The sequence below is a fragment of the Plectropomus leopardus genome, chromosome 14 (assembly GCF_026936395.1).
Source record: "Plectropomus leopardus strain MGB_pleo_1.0 chromosome 14, ASM2693639v1, whole genome shotgun sequence".
In the NCBI taxonomy this organism is placed as follows: Eukaryota; Metazoa; Chordata; class Actinopteri; order Perciformes; family Serranidae; genus Plectropomus; species Plectropomus leopardus.
Genome location: NC_142189.1, coordinates 18960324 through 18985204, shown reverse-complemented (window position 1 = coordinate 18985204; position 24881 = coordinate 18960324). Strand labels below are relative to the sequence as shown.

At 40.3% G+C, this 24881-nt stretch overlaps 1 long non-coding RNA gene across 1 annotated transcript in view; it reads left to right on the top strand.

Moving 5' to 3' along the window:
* The window catches only part of LOC148187463 (uncharacterized), a 44360-nt gene that overhangs the window by 8649 nt on the left and 10830 nt on the right, over nucleotides 1–24881 (top strand). Inside the window, exon 2 of the long non-coding RNA XR_015778799.1 lies at nucleotides 17552–17678. This is a non-coding gene — a long non-coding RNA (uncharacterized LOC148187463). The remainder of the gene's footprint in view (nucleotides 1–17551; nucleotides 17679–24881) is intronic.

Sequence of the window (24881 nt, the reverse complement as noted above, 5' to 3'; positions counted from 1 at the left end):
CTGTCAGTAGTTGTGATGTATGAAGTGGAATATGTGCAAGTGAAGAGGTTAATTACACAACATTTAAGACCCTTCTCTGCCTCACTATTCATACTGTAGCCAATCACAGCCAAGACACTCACTAATCAAAAGTAGGCTGGCAGCTCTGCACTGTGGCAACAGTTGCAGTGATGGCGGATTGTCTGGCAGGGATCGTGTGTCCTGCTGTTTGCCTATTTGAGTTGGTTGGCAGGCTTGTACAATCCCCCCTCTCTTTTACTGTTATTCATTCATAGCCAGGAGAAGGTGGAGAATAAATGTGTTCTCTGAATCACTGATAGACTGGATCATTCTTACTTGTGTCTGGTTTGGGCTTCATTAAATCGTGTTGAAATAGAAACAATTTTGGCACTATTCAAGGAAACAATGTACCAGAATACTTAGAGTAGCTCATCTTTTTTATTACAATGCCTTAGAAAGAGCTACACAAGGTGTTTTGTCATGCTCTCTAATGGTTGGATATGGAATTACTGCACATTTGATCCATTTTCTAAAAGGGAATGTATTTAACAAAATACGTTTAAAGTAGGAATATCACGAGATATAATACCTCAGTAAGAAGTCGATGCCAAAATTCTAAAAACAAGCCTACTCATTTTTCTCCAGTACTGTATATATAGTGGATATGGAGGATGCAGTTCTTCCAGGGGGCATCATATATGCCTTTAAGTGTTTCAGTCTGTCGTTAAATGCCAAAGCAAGAGGAACAACACCATGTGGAAGACGGCGACAAATGCAGCTGTAGCAATAGCTCTGTCTCCACTTGCTGAATAGAAAAGCATTTTTCTTTAGGCCAGCGTGTTTTGTGAATTCTATGCATGGAAGTGCTGCATATTTACACTATGCTACAAATATCAGCAGCATGACGAGGTGCTGAGTGTCTATTCTGTGCTTGGTGCTGCACGTTTAGGATTTTTTTCTGTTCTCCAAATGTTGATAAATGTTCAGTTTTGGGTGGAAAGCTGCACTCATCACTGTCACTTCTTAGCCAGCCATCTAATCACAGTGGAGGAGGGGTGGGACAAATAGTCTGCCACATATCTAACAGTATACTGTAGGCTACGTATTAACTTTTCCTCACCCACAAAATTGCATGAACCCACACAGACTACTGCTTTGCATTTGATGGCAACTCACGAGGGATTAATAATAATACAATTTAAATTAGATTTGATTAAAATGTTTTTAATAAAGGGATGTATGTTTAGGTACATGGGATTAATTGTTTTATTTTATCACCATGGTATGAAATTGATGTTCAGAATTGAGGAATTTCACTGGTATTGGTATGGACTACGAAATTTTGTATTATTTTATAATTTTTATATTCAAAAAATGTACTCTAATACTTAAATATCTCATTTGTGATTTTACCGTCAGCCTCTTTAGCAGAGGATATTCTTTGCTTTGCTTGTTTGCTACAGCATTAGACAAAGTAGAAACAGGTGAGGCATACAGAGTTTCTCTCTCAGTTTGTGTGACAAACTTTTGGAGTTGAACACAGTGAGATATGACATTCTCGACTGCCCCTCCCTCATGTGCTGACACTTCGACATGATGACCCTTGTCCACAGTTTAAACGTATGGCTGCCACCGATCCCTGCCTCCATGTCAACAGTGTTGTCTCTCGGCTGCTTGAACTCTCAACGTCAGCTTTCATCTAGTTCACTTTAAAGTATGACCTCTGTGACCTGTCAGGGAAACACACATCCACTCTTGTCACCCTGAGCAAAAGACCTCTCACCACTGCAGTAATGAGCAGGACTGCTGAAACACAGTGTGAACTCTTAAAAAAATACTGACAGAGTTTATGAGCAAGCTTGGAGGAAACTTGAAAAGTTTGTAGCTCTATACTGAAATCTTATTCTGAAGTGATGAGGAACTATTACACGTGTGTGTGTCTGCACAGATCCCCTAAAGCTTCATGGATGACTTTTATTCTACAGGAGGACCCTGCTAATTATTTTCTTTTATGATTATATTTCTCTGTGGAGCCCCATATGGAAACCTGTTGAGTTATGCAGATCCCAAAGGTATTAAAATCACAGAGACGAGTAACCAGCCTGCTTTTTATGATTGGCATCATAGAATGTATAACGCTGTGTGCTTAGCCGGCATTTTTACAACAAAGTGCTTGTTTTTTTATTTTGTACTGTGGTGCAAGAAAGTAATTTGACTTTGGTCCTCTTTGTTACAGTAATGAAACTGGATGGAAAGCCCTCTGAGGATAGAACAAAACATTATGTCCTTGACGACGCTCAGCCTCTTTCTTTTCCAAATGAAGAAACAAGACATTGTTCAAAACGGCAGCAGTGAGATTATTCCTGGTGCAAATTTCCCCAAGGTAATGTTCATTGTGTTTTAGTATATGTTGCTCCATAGCAACTGAGATGAAATGGTTTTATTGATTTGCTCAGGAGCAAATTAGGCCTCGCCCTGGAGTATCCATGCAATTCACTCTGCACTGCCTCTGCTGAGCTATGAACAACCTTTAACAGATATTTCTTCCTCCTCTTTAATTACCACTGGTTACCTGAATGGCATGGCACACAGAGAGCTGCCCTCGTAATTAGCCGTCAGCTGTTTTAAGGCACAGCTCATTGATTAGGTCATGATCGCTAATAGGACGTGAAATCCTGCTGCCTTCTCTATTGATATAGATGAGAATGAATGGTGGTTTTACATTTACGCCAGACCTCGGAGTTAAGTATTTAAATAGGCAAATGTGTAATATCAGTGTTTTACAGTCACATTGGAGTTCTGAACATTTTAGTGCCCATTCTGGGGAACCCATCAATTTGTGTGAGATGTGCTTACCATGCTGATTTTGAATATGGAATTATACAGTGATCCCAGTTTGGCCAATCTGTTACATTGAGATGCAGTCGGCTGATTTTCTCCCAGTTGGCTGACAGAAAGCTTCAGGCTTGATTTTTGTGTGTTACTGTTCTAATTAAGCAGTTACTCTAACTGCAAACTGCAGGGTTACATCCTTCAGTCTGGCTTTGCATTTTTGGAGAGATGTGTTGTGACTGGATTAACAGGGTGGTTGTAAGGATTTAATAATACATCTCCCTACTGTAGCATATGTGTCATGTCCTGTGTTTGTAATTCCAAATGATTATGGCACATCACTTTAGGTTTTTTACTATTTATAGGAAAAAAAGTCTTAACAGAAGCAGAGGAGCTATTTATTTTATACCCACATGCTTTTTGTTTTCTGCTTCATATTTCACTGTAATGCACTATTAACTGGATCCTCATGTGACAAGGAAGGCTCCAAACAGAGGAACATTTAGTGCCATATACAAATACATTTGAAAAATTCAGCAGCAATGTCTCTTTCCAGAAATTATGACCAGGTTACTCAAGATAATCCACAAATCTCTTACTGAGCAGTTTTATGGAGGAACGTTTTCTTTCTTCTGAATGGCGCATGCCAACTGTATCACTACACAGAAGGAAGCATTCATCTACTGCTAGCTCACTAGCACCACTGAGCTAGCTAATTTGACAGCTGAGGAGGACGCTAGAAATGTTTACATCTCTTGCTGTCACAAACCACTCCTCCATGGGTAGATGCACGTTTAGTAACCAGGTCATAATTTCTGGAAAGAAACTTTGCTTTTAAGTTTTTAAAATATATATTTTTTGCCACTTTAAGCAACACACACCAAGTGCCATGTAGTTCTATTATATTGTAGAGAAGGCAGACATCGCTATGGCTGATATCATCACTCGCAAACTCGCACCATAACAATCTAGACTGATAAACAGCCCTACAGGTGAGAGGACAAATATGTATTTTTGATTTGGGGGTGAACTGTCCCTTTAAAGTTTGGCAGTTGCTATTTGAATATCCAGACCACAGCTTGTTGTTTCTTTGTTCGTTTGTGATCATGGATATCCTCTCTGGGAATGCCACTAGTTTGGATGAACAGGTGGGCCACTGCCTATAGGCATGTGAACTCGAGGCCTCAGCAGCTCCACCAAACACACTCTGTGCTCGGGAGACTTTTGGCGGACGTGTGGCAGTCCCTCCTCCTCCTCCTTCCATCTCCACAGCTCCCCAAACACAGTTGTTCATGAATATGGATGGCAGGCAAGGCTCCCTGGCATCATTAACGTGCCACAAGCTCATATAAATCACATCACCATAAAACCTCCAAATGCTCTGATAAAGAAGGTAACTCGATATCAAGCGGCAGACGTCAAGAAGACAAACAATTCTTGAGAGGAGAAACACTGGGTTCTTGGTTAGCTGCTTGTTCTGCAGATTTGATTGGGTCCTATATTACTCTGCAGTTGTGTAGCGGCGTTAACAGCCTCAAACATCTTGTGTGACAAGGCTGGATGCAGTTACATGCAGACACAGTTTGTCTTGGCTGAGATGTTGACAGGCACTCATGCACAGCTGCAGTAGACTTTAGCCCCTAGAAAACTCCCCAGTCTCAGCATGGAGAAGAAAAGCTTTGACATCTTTTCATTTTGAAAAATGGGGGCATATTAAACCCTCAGTACCCACTTTTGTTCAACAACCGTACTAAGTGGATTGCAAGGTTTGCCCCGAGATGTTTGAGTATGATGGTCAGAGTCTGCAGAACTACAGTATGATTGGATGTAATAACAATGAAAAAAGTGGGTAGTTGTTCCAAGCTACATGGCTAGTTTCTACATTTAATTCCCACACGGAATAGTTTTTAAACTGAAGTGTAAAGATTTGTCCGTATTGATTTCTGTTTGACCAGATTTTTTTTTAAACTTCTCTCTCTTTCTCTCTCTGTGTAGAAAAAATGGTAAAAGCTAAACCCAATTAAGTGGCACAATCAGCAGCTGGACTCTGCACTGAGGGCATTTTGACAGTCTGTTGGCAGCCAGCCCCATCCTCTCTTGTCCTCTGCGACAAAGCCATACACAGCCATGAAACACACACAAGTGTTTGCTGTGTATTGTTGCTTTTTAGAAAGACCTTTTAACCATCTGTAGTGTTCTTGAATACTGTACAAACCTTTATGCCTTTGGTTCGTGATACACATGAACATACCGTGTGTATCCTGGGGCCACAATAGCACTGCGTCAACAAAACACAGACGCTTTCTCTTTCAAGGAGACCACGGCAGTGGCAAAGCAGAGTTGCTGCTGCCGCATCTAAAAATGTGGGGTTGTCCATCAAAAAGTTGCTCCTGGCTCAACTTCTGCCACACTGCAGTGCAACATCCTCCAACCTCACCGCATACATTACCTTCAAGCATGTTTTTTAGCTTGTAGTGCTGCATTTGTAGTGTTGTATATACAGATTGCAAAGCCTTTTGAGGCAAACTTGTGATTTGGGGCTATATTGATGCAATTGACCTACTTTGTGTCTGTTTATCTTAAAACCACTGATTTATAAAATCTAAAATCCTCCTGTAGATGGGTAGAAACTCTTATGTTAAAGATTTTTTTTTACGTCTTTTTTGGCCATAATTAGACAGTACAGCTAAGAGAGAGAAGTGGGGGGGTGACATGCAGCAAAGGGCCAAGGGTGGAACCGAATGCCCGCTCTACCAGGTGAGCTACTGGGCGCCCCATGAGTAGAAACTCTTGTCATCTGTTAAACCTTTAAACTCTATTTTTTTTTTTCATTTTCTTGCTGTTATCTTTAGGAAGACGCCTAAATCAGGTAAAGCAGCTTCACATGCACATCCAGCATCAGCTCTGCATGAGTGTGTATTTTTGTTTGGGAAACTGTGAAGAATGGATTATTAATCACACTAAATGTGACAAGGACTACAGTATAGTTATTGAATATTGTTCTTTAAGTAAATACCTGTTAGTACACTGATTGAGCCTGTGACCCACCAATGAAAGCCTTTGCATTTGCAGTATTATGAATTGGGTAAGGTTGTACGTAGGGATGTAAACTATGCATCACAAGGCAGTTAAAAATTGATAGAAAATATGTGAGTTTCTTATTTGTATTGGTGAGAAAATGATATTGTGAACCTAGTATCGTGAATCGTGAGTTGAGTGAATTGTTACAACCTTGGTTGTACGGGATTCAGTCAAATCAGATTTAGCTGCTCAATATGTACATTTGACCATTACTTCCTAGTTCTTCATATAGAGTTTGAATGGGGCTCTGTGGGACGTTTAGGGTGACATTGACATTTATGTTGTATGATAAACAAGCCAAGTTAACTTTTGAGCTAGAGACTATATCTTAAGTTGCTGTGAGCTGTAAATTTTACCACTTCTAAGCAGAAGGCAGAAGATAACGTTATTTTGGAGCTTGGCCGGGCCTCTTTGTCTCTGGGCAGACACCTTCATCTTCTCAGACTCACCCTGGGTCTGGGTCCATAGCAGCCTGTAGCGGAGAGCAGCATAATAGCGAGGTGTGCTTACTTTGCTGCTACATCTGGGAATTAACAAATATCCCTTAACAAATATCCCTTAAACACCAGAGCTGCATAAAATTGAAAGAGAGATGAATGAACATCTGGGAATTAAAATGTCCCCAGATGTACGCTGACTGACTGAAAAAAACCCCAAAAAACCTCCTGTTTTTTAAGTGTAGACATTATATACAGAACAGCAAGGCGGCATAATGATGTGATATTTCCGCTTTGAACAGGCAGTGTAAATGCAGCCTTTTATATTGTTTTGCGCATTTGGCAAAATGTGCAGTATACCATATAATTAAAATTACATTTTGACAGCTTCCAAATACAAATATTTCCAAACCATTTGCACACCTTGATTACAAAATGAATAGATAGCTATATAAAAGCATAATGCCACTGTGACCAAAATCTCACATCCAAAATATGAAGCACTGGTCGTGCTGAAAGTTTTTTATTTTTTATGGATATGGGGGACTAACTACAGGGGGACTAATTCTCTGCACCACAAAAGAGAACACATTGCTGTGCCTGTTATTTTGTAGTTTTTCCATGACAGTGCACCCCTGCAAACATCAAACAGGCCCTCATATCCAAAAAAGGAGTTGCTCTGAGTTCGACTTTTTGCCGTGTTTGATGAGTGAGTCTTCCCTCCCAAATCTACACATGAATATGGAGCAGTAGGTCCTCGATGAGGCAGGCAAGCATTTCCTCTCTTCCCAAAGAAACTTCAGACGAGGTTCCTTGCAGGGGGTCTGGAGTGGATTCTGGGGGGCACGACAATGCCAGCCTACTTCACAAACCTGGCACTTTTGTCTTTGGAGTAAATCCATGCAAAATTAATTTCTTTCTCCCTGCAAAGACAGAGGATGGATAAATATTTTTGAAGCATATGTATTAGGAGAAGAGTGGGATGGTGCCTTTGCTTTGCGCTGGAACTTCTTTCTTCTTTTCCCTTACTCCCCAACAGCAACAAGAGGTGCTAAAGATGATTCAGATACGCTCGACTGATTTCTCCTCCCTAATCAATCGAAGAATTATGGAGAATTATTCAGTAAGGTTGTACATGATTGAACATGGGGCTGCAACACTTTGATCTTTCAGGAGATAATTCATAAAAGTGGAAGCTGTTACAGCAGTATTTCCTCAGCCATCCTAGAATTACATTTAAATGTGCATTTTTAGTTGTGGCAGCAACAATTTTACTGTTTTGAAATCTTTTTTTTTTTTTATAAAGTCATATTGTTACATTACTTTATATTCAAACATACAAGAAAGAACAACAAATATCCCTTAAACACCAGAGCTGCATAAAATTGAAAGAGAGATGAATGAATAGAATGAAAATTTTATTGTCAAATGTTTTGTTGTAGCCCAAAGGACTATTGATGCTGTAATATAAAACTCATTATAGTGTCAAATAACCTCAAGCTGCAATCTAAAACCTATTGTATTACAGCATTTAACAAGTTTATTCTTTGTATCTATTTTTTGATATATATATAATGAGGCAAAGATGAAAAGCTTATTATTAAGACTATATATTCCATTGTAAAGCAGCTGTAAAACCAAGATGACTAATGTTTTATTTTGATGCTGCAATTCTTTTGTCACTTTAGTTTCATGTTTTATCAGGCTCTGATTTCCTCTGGGACTTTGCACACCAGCAAATCATCCATTAAGAGACGTGGAAATCCAGGCGAATTTGCTGAAAACGATAGCCTGTAACTCAATTTAGACAACTTTAGAGCAATGCTCACCCACTTCATACAAAATTTGATTAACAGTAGCCGAATGCTGGTATTAACCAAGTGATGTAATTACAACTACAGGTTTGGTGCTAAAGCAATTATCAAGCTGTGTGAATATTCCCAAATGAGATTAACATGGTGAACTTCAACCCCTCCGGATTGAATAAGACATAATTTATCTAGCGTGGCTGCATCTCCATTTGCCTTTGACTTGTCTTTTATAGCAAGATTTATATTCAGATATCTGCCATTGACATCCACTTAAACCTTCCTTTGTCATAACTGCTTCACAGGCGATGTCTTATTTAATATGTTACATCTCTTTTTCATCTGTACAGACATGAATGTGGTCCATGTTTATCTAATTTTGACTGGAGCTTAACAGATTTTTTGCAGATAAATCCTTAACGGAACCAGATTGAAGAAATGGCGCACAAAAAAAAGCAAGACAAATGATTAGTAATTTCTTTTTTTTCCAGGAATAAGCTTTCACGTCAGCCCCTTTTAGGCTGCCTGTTCAAAGCAGGAATATCACGCTGCTGTGCTGCCTTGTTGTTCTGTATATAAAGTGATTGTGTAATGAGGGGAACAGAGCTGTCTTGCCTTTAAGTCACCATGCAAGGTAGTAATAGTGCCAAAATGATGTCTGTATGAAGAGGGCATTGGCAGGAGAGGACTATGGTTAGGATGGGTGTTATGTTTTCACATGTTAAGTGTGTGACACACCGCAGGAGAAGGCAGCTAACAGGCTAGCGGCTAACTAAAAGAAGAAAAACAGTGGCCGTAAATGTCCACAAGTTGGGAAAACTGAGATGAAAAATGAGATTTGGGAGCTTCTTATGCCGTGACCAGAGGATGAATTTAGACAGTTAAGGATTATTACTGCCTTGATGCCATTGTTATGTGCAGGTAGTCCTGCTGATGCTTTTGTTTTATGTTAGACTTAAGGCCGACGCTGTTGTGTTTAATGTCACACCAGTCACGCCTCTTTTAATTTTGTGATGCTGACATGCTATCTAAAATCACACATTGGAGTGGAATGATGCCACAGTTGTTTGATTCTGTGTAGAGAGGGCTTAAAGAGGGGACTTTGTAGCGGCTCTGATCTCTTTGTAAAACAACTCTCTAGAAGAGGTGAGCAAAGTCTTGTTTTGGAGCTAATGGGGAACAGTCCCTTGGACACAGGTCATCATTATTGCCCAAGGTCAGGATCATGGAAAAGCTGATGCTAAGATATGCAGCGGGATGGAGATGTGGGTAGAGGAAGTTTGAGCTCGGATTGACTCCTTAATGTAATTACACCCACTCAGGGGAGAACAGATGACAGAAGTGGGCTGGGGATTTGAGAGAGGGATGTGACAGCCTCACAATAGAGAGTAGAGGAGTGTCAGCAGACCTGTCTCTCAGGGTTGAGGGTCGGCCTCATGGCCTCGGGCCAGGCACAAGAGATTAAAACATCCTGGCCGTAGGGCCTGGAAACAGCACGCCCAAATATAGGACACAGGAGCTGGAACTGGAATAATAAGATGTAGGTTGATGCATATAATTCATTGTTATTCCAGGGCTCTGCCTTTGCTTTAAGTGCATCCACTGGGTCGACTTCCATACAAATCCTGCAGTCTGTTTGTGTTGCACTAGATTTAAGCAAAATTGTGAATGTGGTTTTGTGTGTGATTGATGCATAATGTTTGAGACTTTGGGCAAAGCTTATTATTTCTGTCAGGTGTGATTTCCAGCGAAGACAATGTAGCTTTTACTTCTTGAAATGCAATCACAGAATGGATTGCCCACTCTGGAGTTGGCACTCCCTCACACAGAGAAAGAAAGAGAAAGGGGGAAAGACAGGCCCTTTTGATGAAAGGACTGAACCCAGCCCCCCACTCGCACTCTTCCCCTCCCTCCCTCCCCTTCCTTGCCCTGTGGAGTTAATCTGGCAAAGAGGAGGCAGCAACAGCCAATTTACACAAGCAGCAGCGGCTTTTTTTGTGCTGTGCCTTCTCTTTTGCTCGCCTTGCCTATGTCTCCACCCCCATACACCTCTCTGTTCATTGTGTGTACGGTTGTTTGCCCATGTTTGTGTGCACGGTGTCTGTGTTGCTCTGCACGTATTGGGCGGTGGAATAATATCAAATACAGTAAGGTGAAAGACGGTCCAACCCCTGAGGCTGGCAACACCTGCCTCATACAAGCTGTGCAGCTGAGGTGTCATGGCACAGGTATCGCCACCTACCTTCACCCATTCTCATGTGCAGTATTGTGCAGTCTGTCACTTCTGGTGCCCGCCTACGTTTACCCCTTTCTTTGTTACTTTCCAATCTGTCTTCCTTTTGGTAAAGCCTTTGTAAGTGTCTTTGCACAAAGGTAAAAAAATGGATTAAGAGTTCTCCATGATTGAGCCCCACCCTCCCTCCTCCCCTCCATATTCAGACACACACACACACACACACACACACACACACACACACACACACACACACACACACACACTGATGTTAGATGAGCATCCCTTTTGGGCACCTATGTATATCAGACTCAGCTGTGCCTCAGGAAAAGAGAAAAAAATTGGACAAAACATGTTTCAATTACCAGCAGGGCTTAGATGGCAGTAAAATGAATAGCCCGAGTGACGCCGTGCGTTTTATCATGGTGGATGGATGTGGGCGTTAATCAACAGTGTTTACTCTGTCCATCACTGTGTTCGAACAGTAATTACCTAAACACAAACTACGGTTTTTGTTTTGTAATGGTATTAGTCATGCTGGTGAGAGGCTCTTGTTTCTGCTTCCTGCTGTAATGTGTTCAATAAATCCTCTGGACACACTGATTCTCTCGCAGTTTTGAATCGAATCCAAACATTGTGGCCCATCAGTTTTTCTCCACCAGGCTTGCCCAGATCAATTAAATCAAAGTTCATCTCAGCCGGACATAAATTATTTAATGAATGGCATCTGGATCTGGCGTGGCTGTGCATGCATCCAAGCTGTGATGAGAGTGGGAACTGAAGGGATATAGGATCTCATTTTTCATTTTAATATTTTGAGCCTAAAATGTATTACTAATATGAATGGTATTGCACTTTAGCAGTAGTAGTTGATAAATGAGATAACTAACACGGGTTGTTAAGGAAACTGAAATTTTGAAATTTGAATTTCCTGTAGATACTAGAACAGTTCTCTTATAGGTTGCTGTTCAGGTCGTATTTGTATTCTGTGTTGTATTTGGTGTAAGACATTTTATTTTTTGTTGTGATTGTTAACCTCCAAGAGCAAAACTCAGCGGCCAGTGTCAAATATACTCCACATGAATGTCGATGTGGCACCAAGTGTTGTAAAATTTTACCATTACCATTGAACAAAACCCCCACTCACACCAGCTAATATGTGGCCTTTGTGTTTAATGGGAAATGTTATAATCTGCATTTACTCCTGGGATGTATGACTCTGCAGTAGTCACGGATATTTATTCTGCAGTACTCATGAGTATGGACACCCTCAAAATATTGTCTGTCACCATCCAACCAACACTTGAATATTGTTTAAAATTTTGTCTAAACAGGGTTTGAAAGAGCGACTGAATAAGTAAGATATACAAAAAAGAAGTAACCACCATAACTTTTTCACTGGTCTCCATGCTGCTTTCTACTTTTTACTCACCTGTTTTCCTGCCTGTGTGTCTTCAAACATGACACACGAGAAAAAAACAAAACAAAAACAGAAAGCCATACTCGTCTACTGCAGAGCCATATGTGCACTGCTCTGATCTACTGACAATGGACAAGCAGTCTATCACCCATTTTTTACACATTTTACAGCGTTATAAAAGCTGCATACATGCACTAATTTTAGTGAAAAACGGTATGAGTGTGTTGTCTTTTGAATTTTTAGGTCTGCCTCTGCTAAGCTGTTGGTCAAAGGTGAAGGAGACCAGTCTCATTCTAATTTGCACAATGATGCATCAGCACTTTGTGTGCCCCGGGTCAATATAGGTCTGCCAGCACCTCGTGCAGCCTGTCACAGTCAATAGACTGGCTGACATGACATGTCCTGCACCAGTGATTGAATTACAGGCCATTTGTCTGCCATGATTGTCTTGCTGTCATATCAGCGTTAATCTCATTGTAGGCGCTGCCTATCATATCTTCATCAGATGTGACAAAGGAATAAAAGAACATTTTGCTGCAACATTAGGATTGTCTTTGTTAAAAGATGCCATGGATTTCTTTATATTAGACCAATTTGAATCCCTAAGTATATTCATGCCTCAGACTTGGACCTGGAATGTCGCTGCCTACCCTGTCAGCCCTCATCTTTTCATCCTGTCTGCAAGATCTAATTCACAGCCACAGTACAAACTTAAAATAAACATTTTTTAAAGTAAAGGACGTTCAGTTTTTATAATTCCTGTGTGGTTTTAGAGACATATTGTTTGTTCATTTTGCTATGGGTCTTTACAGTAAAATTTAGATTTTTGTAAAACAGAGGCTATGTTAATGAGGCGCTCATTATGGTGACAATGATTTTCCTCTATAATTTCCTCGCTGCTGTACAAAACCATGTTGGCAGGTGCAAGGTGGGCCCATCAAAATGCCCACACACAGCATGTCGCAGTGTAAATGTGTATCATCGAATGCATATTGTAATGTATATGTTCATGTATTCTAGCTGTTGTGCCATATTTTCAGTGAATTAATTACCTGCAATATGCGGTATGTGGTTCTTACCACGAAGGAGTGGTGTGGACTGAATTATGATAAGTGTGAGTAAATAAATAAAAAGTCACCGGGGATATCAAGTGGAAGCAATGCTCCCAGAATTGCATACATTTACACTAAACTGGAGTGTTGGCCTAAGATAAACAACAGTATCAATATATTTTTTTATGTGTTAGTTCTGGCCTGTATGCTGATGTATTTTAAAGTAGTCTTGATAATACATTAACTGCCCCTAGTTTTTCTAAGAGTTATTAACATTTCACAACAAATGCATATGTTTTGCCGTTAAATGAATGCCATTCGCTGAGACTTTAAATACATGTTATTGCCAACAGTTAATGTTGCTTTTTTCCTGTCATTATACTCTAACAGTACTGAGAAAAACCATAGAATTGTTAATAATTCAGACGTGGTGGAATATGCATGCTTTTTCTCTCATAGACTACTTAAAATGCACAGACTGAGACTCTTCAAATATTGATTTTCTCCCTCTCTTCAATTGTATTTTTATGCAGCGAACCTCCAATTTAGCCCTTTCTGTGACATATGAAACAAAGGAGTGTGAAAAGTAGTTAAGCTACAATAGTAAGTCTGTTTCTTGTTTGGTCTTTTTTAGTGTCTTCTTATGATTAAGCTCTGTATTGGCATCGGTTCCTACATAAGAAATTGGTAATTTTGTGGCATTCTGTAACACATAAATTCCATCTAACAGGATTAAGCAGCTCACTAATCTAACCACAGTGCCTGCCTCGCATGTGTAAATTTCGTTTTACAGCCCGTCAGGCTTCAGCAAGATGCTTGGTGGCACAACTTCAGAGGAACTCCTCGATGGCTGTAATTCATCGGCTGCAGTTTTCAAAACCTCATAGTTCACCTTGCTCCTCTGATCTGGACCTGGCCAGGCACATATTATTTAAAAGGGAGATGAATGGCCGATTGGGCGTTGCTCATGTGTCATGGCGTAAGTCATGATAAATAGCAGGAGTAGACTGACAGGTCACAGGACAGTAAAGAGTAGAGATATCAACATCAACACAGGCTCAACCAACCGCAATGTAATTTTGCAAGTCGTTAAATCACTGCCAGAGAAATATGAGTCCAAGGTTATTGAGCGCAGCGTGAGTGATGGAGACTTTGAGTGGTCCACAAGGCTCAAGTTGCTGCGGAAATGAGATTTAACACTGTGTCATGTCGTAGACCTTAGCCGAGCAGAAGAGAGAAAAAATCTGAGTGAAACTGAATTGTATCTGTTGATGCGATGCTTGAGATGTTCAGTGCGTGATATTGGTAGAAATTATGGACTGTAACTTTATCTGAAAATGAATCAACACAGTAATGCTTCACAGTGCTGCGTGTTCTCTGCAGCAGGGCTTTTCTAATCACAAGGATGTTGTGTTTATTTTGATGGACAGTACCTATCTACTACATAATGGGAAAGGAGAAAGGCAAGAAATAGTGAGGTGAAAGGGGTTGAAGATGTGAGGTGGAGGGGGGGTAGGCGGGTAGATGGGGGTACACCATCCAATTTGTGATGGACCAGATGCTGTACCCTCAAGCGAGGTATTTTACCCCAAACGGTACCTGTAAAAACTCCATCTGTTGAAATGGGCCCTGGAATATGTCAGCACTAGCTGAAGGCTCTCTCGCTGTGCTCGAGCTGGCTGTCTGGCTCTGAGGATCATGTGTTGTCAGCTGTACCCCATGGGCTGAGAGAGGGAGAGAGATGCTGCTATGGCAGTCTGACAGCAGGGCTGTGGCAGCCGCAGCCTGCACCATCTCTCTGAGAGCCCAAGAGGGGAAGAAGGGGGGGCAGAGAGGGAGAAAAAAAGAGAGAGCGAGAGAGAGAGATCCTATCCTAACATGGAGCCTATGTTGTTGAATGTCAGTGTGGTGGAGAGATTGCAAATCATCTCTTCTGAATGTCACAAAAGGTGCCATATGCATACAGCTGCAGCATTTGCTCTGTTGGATGAAAATGATAATGGTCATCGAGCCTCTGGACGGTTGTGACACCAGCTGATGTGTCCTCTGATACAAGACAAAAGTCAATAGGTCGATACACCATGGGAGTTTCACAGGTGGAAAAGTGAGGTTTGTGCCTGTGCATGGCTATGTATTTTAATTGGACTACAAATTTTTAAAATGTTATTTGGGCTTGTCCTGTCAGCCTTTCAGTGTGACTATGAGGTTAGAGTGATACAGAGAGCATGAGCCCCGCAGCTCGCTGAAAGGAAGCCTCAGGCTCAGTCTCATTGTATGATGATGTGAGTCATTGCAAAGCATGCAGTTAATGAGATATTCCTGCATGGAATTACAACTATTTAACTCATAGTCTCTTTTCTACATATTGGTTTTGTGCATTATCTTGATAAAATACCTTGTCTTGACTTTTGTCTTAACTTTTTCCCTAAATGTGTAACAGCAAGTGGAGTTTGACTTTGATTAATGGCCTTTAATCATTACCTTTCAATTAAGGTGTGGTTGAAGGCTGAGATCTATTACTCAGCTCATAATAATGCTTCTTAAAATTGCAAAGGACCTTAAGCAGAGGCGGAGAGGAGAACCAGTCTGATCAGTAACTCGAGACTCAGAGGAAGTGCTGCTGAATGATCACGCTCACACTCCCTCCGCACCAGGAGGCGAAACACTGCCAGCAATTTTCCATCCAGTCTTACTCAATTTAACCTCTCAATTTCACTCTTGATCAAAATGTCCATCTCTGTAAAGGACAATAGATGCAGCTTTGGCACCTCATGTGTCAAGTAAAACAGCAGCATAGGTGGGGTGGATGTGGTTTCCACCACATGCAGTCATAAACGGCTAATCTGTGTGCTGTGGATCTGTGTCACCCCACAGTGATTCAGGGCGAAGACTGTGGTTATATCTGGACATCTGTCCTCTGTCTGTGCTTAGAGGACATTTCTACCCCCATTACCAAAACTGTAACACATTTCATTTGCAAATGAGGTCAAACAGTGGGATGAAACCTGGAGACCACACAATGTCTATATTTTACTTTCATTTTGCCATGATTTTCTACAGTTTAAACAGTTCTCATTAGAACTAGTTTTCTCACCTGCAGCAGTTCTCTGTGTGTGTGTGTTGGTGGGGAAATAATCAATCCCCATAGCAGTAATCAATGGGGGGAGAAGTATGCAGTAATTTAGTTAATTAAAAGCTGGGGGGCATCAGACAAGACTGGGCGTTAGATCTCCATTTTAGAGGTGGCATAATTATGTGCTATACTTTGTAAAATGGCTGATAGGGATTTCCTGCCTGGGCAAGAGAGCTCTGAATATTCATCAGGCATTGTTAAATGGTGTTTGTAGACGTATAACCACTTCAGGAGATTTACCCTCGCTCTTCAGTTACTCATCCAAAGAAGCATTAGTGGGAAAACAATTCCATGGGCCGCTGTGTTAAATGTGGTATTGTGCGTGCATGTTAACAGCTGAACAGAAGCATGTCTTGTAGACATTCGAACAACAAGTAATGAGAGATGCTCCAGCAATGATGCCGCCATCCTGGCAAGAGAAAAAACACCAATTAGCGGTGATCTGTTGGAGCTAAGTGGACTTGGAGTGAAAGCCCAAATCAAATAGGAACACGAGGGATGAATTCGCTCTAATTTAAAGTCATTTTGATGGGCAACCTGAGCACGGCAGAGCATATGGCAGACAATTCCGGTGTGTTTTGATAGTGTTCATAAACAGAGACCATTGCCATGCTTCATTTCAACCCAAGTGCACTTTGCTTAAGATAAATGCAGCATAGAAAAATGAGGGGGTGTAAATTGTTCTGTAATTGCATTCTCTTGGGAAAAAAACCTGCACACAAACCTTGTCCCATATGCAATTGCTACATGTACACACCTACATGTATGTTCACGTTATCAGCACAATTTGCATTCAGACCAATTTAATGCAAATGTCAATCTTTTTCCGCCACAAATGCACCTCTTAAACTTTGTTTAATTTGGAAGAATAAAAGTGCAACTGAAAGTGTTTTTGCTCAGTGATTGCTGATATGCTCACTAAGTGAGAGTGTCTGCTTTAATCAGACTAGAACCACACAAACACAGTAGTGCTGGTATGATGATGCCATGCAGTTTACTCATTTGGTGTCCACGATTACAACCTCGGAGTATAAGATTACTATGAGGCCTGATGGAAACTTAGTTACTCAAGTTACGTTCGGCGATTAGGCTGGCTATCGGCAATTGGCTGAGTAAATTGTTGGTTTTCTAATTTTGATTTTGATTTTGTGGGACTATTTTTGCCATTTTATTTTGCTAATTTAATAGTCTGTCTCAGGCTCCAGCCCCCCCGCGACCCTTATGAGGACAAGCGGTTACAGAAAATGACTGACTGAATAGTCTGTCTCAAAAGAATGATTGACAGCTACTGCTCAGTGGGCAGAAAGAGAGTCTGTTGGGATAAACCACGTGTGAAGCCAGTATAGTTTCACATTTTACTCAATGAATCAAGAGTTTATTTCAACCAAAATGAGTGTTTTATTGATGAACCAGTGGAAAGACTATCAAAGACAGTTTTATTGTGTTTCCACTGCTTTTAATTTGAAATGTGCTTTACAATTTATCAACAAGGCATTTAAGCCAGTCTCAGTTAGGTGAGAGAAAGTAACTTCTTTTTTTCTCGATTTTTTTTCAGGTATTTTCCATTTAATGATGGGACGGTCTGAGAGAAGGGGAAATGACACACAGCAAAGGGCCATAGGCTGGACTTGAATCTGGGCCGCTGCAGAAGCCTTAGCCATATGGGTTGCGCACACGACCAGGTAAGCTAGAGGTTGCCCAGAGAGAGAGAGGACTTTTATGTGTGTTTTTCTGTATCCGTCTGTTTTCCTGATATTTTGTTCATTTTTTAATATCAAATTAGACTTGGAATTGTCTAATAAGACCTTGATTACTGCTCTAATTAAGAATCCATGATAATAATTATGTCACATAATAACAACATTTATAGCTTGTTTGAAACATTTACACCAACGAGCGTACAGATGTGAACTCAGGCTATCTCTGTGGCTGATTCAGGGGGCTCCCTCTCGTCGAGAGGAGCATAGAGCCGCGGGGTATGCCGTCTGACTTTACGTGCTGCTGTCACTCTCTGTTTGAAATGTCTGTAAAACGTGATGGATATTGTAGTTCTGCCTGTTTTACCGGCTGACAAGCCAAAGCGCAGACAAATTCTACAGAAATCAGTGTTGAGGAAACTAAGATGAACTGTACTTTTCTGCTGTAGTCTAGATTTGCTCTAAATCACAGCCTGCTTTTGTCTTTTTCATTGTGGGCTTTCATAATTACCTGAATATTCTGTTTTAGCAAATTTGTCAAATGTACTGTTTGTTTGCCTGAGTACTGAATGTTTTCTTTGGCACTAAGGGAGGGACAGCTGGACCCTGGCCGTATCTCAATGTCCTCACTCCACCCCGCAGTGAAGTACTTGTATCTTGTCTACTCTTATCATATCTCCGTCCCGGCAGGCCCTGTGCATCCACTTCAGCTTGATGCTGGGCTCGACCTGCTCCTCTAATGGAAAGAGGGGGTTTTACACACATGGTACAGTCCTACTACAATGTTTTAATTAAAAGAGCTGCTTCAGAGGAGGGAGGCTCAGAGGGTGAGAGGTGGACCATAGGGTGAGAGACATCTGCCCTCACAAGAACAAAGACAGATGGACACCTTCGTGGGGTCCTTTAATGCTAATTAATATGAAGATGAGAATATTTTAGTAGTGACCTGAAGTGTGAAAGTCTCTGATGGCCAGATCTTTTTGATCTTAAAAGATAAGAATGCTGAGTTTCTGTCATTCTGACAAAACACAGAAGAGATTTAGTGCCTTATTTATCATTATTGATTTATTGTACTAAGTCTCCGAGAGGACACTGCAGTTCAAGGGTGGATTACAAAGTTTCTGAAAGGGATATGGAAAGGGCTTAATGGTGAACCAGACTTGCATATGCAGCTCAGCTGGAAAAGCTCTGCTTTAATAATACAGTAAAATTACTAAAAATACACTTTGAAATCCAATTTTAGCTGCCAGAGCATCTGGACTGAGACACAGTTATAGAAATCAGATTGGAATTGCATCTCCAAATGTGGCTGGATACAACCCAAATCGCATTTGTTTTTTTTCTTTCTAAAATCAATCAATCTTCAAATATGCCAAAAATTGTATCTGGGCTGGCAGTCTGAAAAGGCCTTAATTGACCTCAAGCACATTAATTCCTTCTAACAATATAAATCATAAATATAGGTCACAAATATGTATTTATTTTTCATAAAAGGCCAAAAAAAATTCCTAAACAGGTGGAAGTGTCATTTTTAACAAGTTTAACCCAAAAATGAGTAAATTGTTTGTGCGTTGGAGACGGTTTTCAGCGGTTAGTGAGTATTTTCAGCAGCAGGACGTTGGCTGTGGGGTTGCTTAAAATAAACTAGAGTGCCGATGTTCACTGTAATGAAGGAACATATTAATTTTGTTCCACTTTGTGTCACAACAGGCTTACTTCCCCTTTAATTACAATCAATTGGAATCTCTCTATATTGAATTTCTAATTTTAGATGACTGACTAGATGGATCTGACAAGATGTCTTACCTTATTTCCATTTAAATCAAGTGTTAATAATACTTTTGTGCAACATATACTTGTCTCCTTTCTAATTATAATCACACAAGAAAATTAGACATTTTTAGTGATAATAGTGGTTTTCCTGTATATGATGTAAAACATATATGGTGAGATTATCTCATTGTTAATTCAGAAGATCTTCAGATGAATAATAGATGATGTCCTTTGAGACCGGTGCCCTTGTTATTGAGAGAATTCCAGATCATATCAGGCCAGTGTGTTTCCTTTGGTGTCCTGCTGGAAAGTCTTTTTCAAAACCGGCTGCAGATCCATCATGTTGCCTTGCTATTGCACATATCATACATCATCACGTATGATATTGTGTGTTTTCTGCTCCTGTCTGCTGTAATGTTTGAGTTTGACATTTTCCATTCTGCTGCGCTGTATGCCGCTGTCTTGAATTGCTATTTCAGTGTCAGTCGTGGATGTGTCTTCATAAAAAGGAGACTAGAATGACTTCTTTTTGCTCTGCAGCCAGCTGGAATTGATTCAGGCGTCCCTCTGTGTGATGAATCATGAACTTGATAAACATTTCACTAGTTCTACATTTAAATTACTAAGAAAATAATTACTCTCAGCCCGTATGAAATATGTGATTATCATACTTGGTAATGTTAGAACGATACACTCTTCATTACGATGTACTGTGTTTTAAAATAGCAATAATTAAACATCTGCCACATTTCAATTATTTCCACTGGTGGGTAGGAATGGCCCCAAGCAAACGGGAGGCTGTGCCCTATGCATCTTGGGTATGAGAGCCTGAATAATCAAGATAATTATGTCCCTCAGCAACAGGGTTTTTCAAAAGGAATTACCATAAAACATTGCTAATTTTAATGGGAGACCTATTGCAACTCAAATAATTACAGCAAGATAGGATGAGGGTGGAGAAGTGAATGGAGGCTTGAATTATTTGCCCCCATTTAGAGGAAGAAGAGGGGGAGGAGATCATGGTTTGTATATCAAAAGGTGGAGATCTGTTGTCACTAACTGATTCTGCTTGAAGCCTTTTTAGCAGGTAATGTGGGTCAGTGAGTGTGATCAGGTGATCACTCATCTGGTAACTGTATTTTCTAGATTTTATGATTAGATTTGTTAAAATGCTGCAATTTTGCAAAATGAACATGTCCTGTTTACCTTCTCATTCACACACAGACTTCCACACAAACATGGCCAAAAAGGTCAAGCAATTAAACTTACCGTAAACAACGATAAATTACCAAAACCAGTTTTGCAGAATAATCCATAACAATATCAGTGCAGGTTGGCCAGGCTGTAAATACAGCAGCTGGATGCTGTGATGCATGGCGGCTGAAGACTGTGGTGGAAATAAACTCTTATTGTTGTCCCTCAGTGAAGGAATGAAATTCAGGGTCAAGTTGTTCTCATTTACCCTCTTTGTTGCTCTCAGTTGGTTTCTGGTGATTTGTTGAGTTTATGTTTTGTGACATGTAATGCTAACTGAGTCCCTTTTGTTTTTCCCATTCGCTTCTGTTTTGAGTGAATAACTCTCAAGCTCTCGAGGCAATAATAAACAGCTCAGCAGCACACACTGGATCTTTTCACCCTGAGGGAATTTGCACCAGAGTAGTGGAGTTACTGTCAGCCTTAGTTGGATACTAATCTTACATGTAGTCGTCTTTCGCTATGCTTGCCATATCTTCTGAAGATTTTACAATAGAAACCACTCATCATTGTTTTTTCACAAGATCAAAAGTCATCAGAGAAGTACTTTAACCCAGTCACTCATCGCTGACAGACCTGATCTTCAGTGAGTTTGAGTTCTGTGTAGGAGATGAGCTCCCAAAGGCAGCAGTTCCCGAGCTGAGCGCATGATATCGGCTCACCCCTTAATGAAGCTGCTGTAATCACACTTGTGCAGGATGGTCTTCTCTCATTAGCACTCCGGTTGAAGAAACGCTCTGCAACTCTTTGATGTTGTCAAAGATTCTCACCACTGTGTTCAGAACAAAGAGCGTCTTCCTCTAAGATAAGGGGAGGAGGATGCTTCCTTCTGCTGTGCCGAGGATGTCAGGAAACTGTTTGAGTTGGGAAACCCTTTGTTTTGTTTCCAAAACAAATTATAGAAAAAAAACCCTTACTGTGATTTGTTCTGCAGTACCTCATTTGAGACGGTGAGTCCTTACTAAATGTGAAAACACCGCACTTTTCCTTTTAGATGGGAAAGAGAATAAAATGTGTTGTCTCTGTGATGGTCTAGTGACTTGTACAGGTTGTTTACCTGCATTTCGCTCAGTTTATGTTGGGTAAAGCTCGAGCCTTAGTGATTCTGGATGTGAATCAGCAGGGATATATGGACAGAAGAGAAGATAGTTGCTCACAGATGTCAACAGCACTTGTATGGCAGTTTTTTTATGTTTTCTAACCTATTTGAGGCATCTGAGGCATACCTGGCATTTGATAAGGCTCCGTTCTGAGGTTGCGTTTGAGACAGGATCTTGTGTTTTCCACACTTTGGCTCCTACTTCCATGGCTGCTGTCTGGAGATAACAGCGAGGCTGGAGTCGCCAACTTAATGCCACAAAGCAATTGGAGAAAGGCTAAGAAATGGGAGAGGGCAGGAGAAGTAAAGCGCAGATTGTGAGGGAGTATGGGGCTAACTTATTTTTCTTGACTCATTTTAGATTGTCTGGGGGGCTTTGGTCACACATGGGAGCTTCCAACGTCGGTGCTGATTAAAAGGCACCACCATTCTCCTGCCTTCAGCAGATCGGCTGTAGGGAATAATACCAAACACAGAGGCTTTCCTAATTGTCTGCATACCTGTAGGGCAGTGGAAGTTAGTCAGCTAGCCACACACTGTTTACTCCCTATGTTTGAAAGGAAACAATTAAAAAAGGGAAAAAATACCAAAGACATAAAAAACTGACAAGTTGTTGATTTTACTCATAAAAAGAAAGCAATCTTTGGAATTTAATGCTGGTATCCCACAAAATATTTAAGAAAACAGCACAGAAAAAACTCCTCAGTGTTTGAAAAAGAGCAACATTTCAAGAACAAAGACTTAGACTGTGCTTTATTTGCTGCTCTCCAGGATTACAGAGACCTGTGTTTAGCCTGCTCAATAACCATTGGCATTTTTTCTATTTGTTTTACATCCTGTTCATTCTTCATAATATGTGCTACAGTTACTTGGCAGCTCCCCAAGTTCTGAATGCCAATGAGCAATCTATCTTTTCTATTTTTAAAGCTTTAAATCACTTTTTCAATTGAAACACCTGCAGTTTTGTTTTGTGTAAGATATGAAAGATAGCCAAGATGATGGCTTATTTTTAGATTCATGTCCAAACTTAAACACACTACCGTGAAATAGGGGAGAGGATTTTGATAATGACGCCACATGCAAAGTCAGGGGACATCAAATGATTTCAGGAGAGCATGAATGTCTGTACCAAATTTAATGAAAATCCATCAAAAAGTTGTCTTACTGAAAAACAAAAATGTCGACCTCATGATAGCACTACAGCCCAATCAGCAGAATAAATATTGGCATTGTACGTTTCTGCAAAACACAGATACATTCCATTTATATGTTATTATGAAGCAATTATCTATAAACTTTTTTTAAAAGTCAGAAAAACGCTGGGGTTAATATGTGGTTTGAGTTAGGCATAAAGATCACTTGGTTATGGTTAGAAAAAGTCTTGTTTTGGCTTAAAATAATCGACTTTGATGGCATAATCTCATTTGGAAAAACAGTCAACGTCTAGGTACAAAAAAACTAAAATGTAGCACTATCCCAGCTGAAGAAACACCAATCACCTAAAAAACACCCTTATTTGGTGGCAAAAAAGACGCCCCCCAATACGATATTATTATGATACTATGGTCACAATACAATATTATTGCAATTTTAAACTTTTAACTTTAAACTAAAAGTATTGTGATAACATATAACATGATGTAGTGACTCATTACCTTTTTTAAAGCAGCAAATTAAAGAAAATCTTGGTTTGTTTAATCTTTTTTAGTTTTCCGTCTATCTCACAAGCCATCCCCCATGTTGTCCACATCGTGATGACAAAGTAAGTTGATACACCGCGTCACTTTAGAAACGTTGGTATAATGCGTATGAAACGTGCTTAATGCATCCGCGTTTGCAAAAAACCACAATGCCAAAATTTTCTTCTGGCGACTGAGCTCAGCCCTAAAGGAATAACTAAAGTCAGTGTGATTCATCCTCTGAGGACCATAAATGCGGCAATCCATCCATGTTGTTGTGATATTTCAGTTTGGACAAAAGTAGTGGACTGGCTGACATGGTAGTAGCAGAGCTACTCAGTTCATGCCATTTGTTATCTTGTTGTCTTGCACACTGATAATTCCCATAGAGAGGGGTACTGGAAATATCCAACTGTAAATAATGAATACTGTGAACTATTAATTGTCATAGATGGAACTGTTGTAATTTGCGTTAATGTACACATCTTGTTGGTGAGCACTAGTTAAGCTTAATCAGAGTGACTGCAGAGTTTGGTGTGCTTTAATCTGATGTAAACCAAGGTAATGAATGCTCTCGTCTGCGATGGTCAAGGATCAATGATCTCTGGATAGATCATCTGCCAGTGACCAAACACACCAGTGCACACGTTAGACCGGCATAATTATACCAGGAGGAAATCAACTCTCAGCTCGGGGAAATCAAGGTTTTAATTTAATTAAAGATAAGACTGCACACAAAGTAATGCAGTGTGTAGGTCTTCAGGTTTTACAAGCTGGTGGCCCAGGCTCGGCAGCTCCCTAAGGGGAAATTAAACACTGGCTGCTCTACTGTTAACATCGAAATCTATGGGCTCTGCCACATTGTAGAGTTTCAGTGTCACCATTCACCAGCATTACATTGTTCACTAACTGTCATAATAATCAGGATTTGGAGTGACTTTGCTGCAGATCTGTATCTCCTACGTTAATCTGCCTCCAGAATTTCAACCACGTGGACGAGCTTTCAGACGGACCCAAAATAGCTCTATTGACAGATGGCAGGCCTAAGACCTGCCGTGAACAGAAACAATCATTATACCCCTGTGGAAAAAAGTCTAATTTAAATCTTTGTGCTCTCACTCCGCCCTGCTGTGTTGCACTCAAGGAGATTTAAACACATTCACAAACACACACAAAGAATTCAAAACTTAGACTCATGTTTATATTTGGATTGAGTGTTTGATATTCATTAATGTCTGATATTTGTGTAACACTTTACTTTAGGTCCCCCTATTTAGCATGTTTTAGAATTATATAAACATTAAATGAATGGTTAATAACCAACATGTTCTCACTGCCAATTCATCAAATATAGCAGCTTGGCAGTGACAGTACGATTCAAAC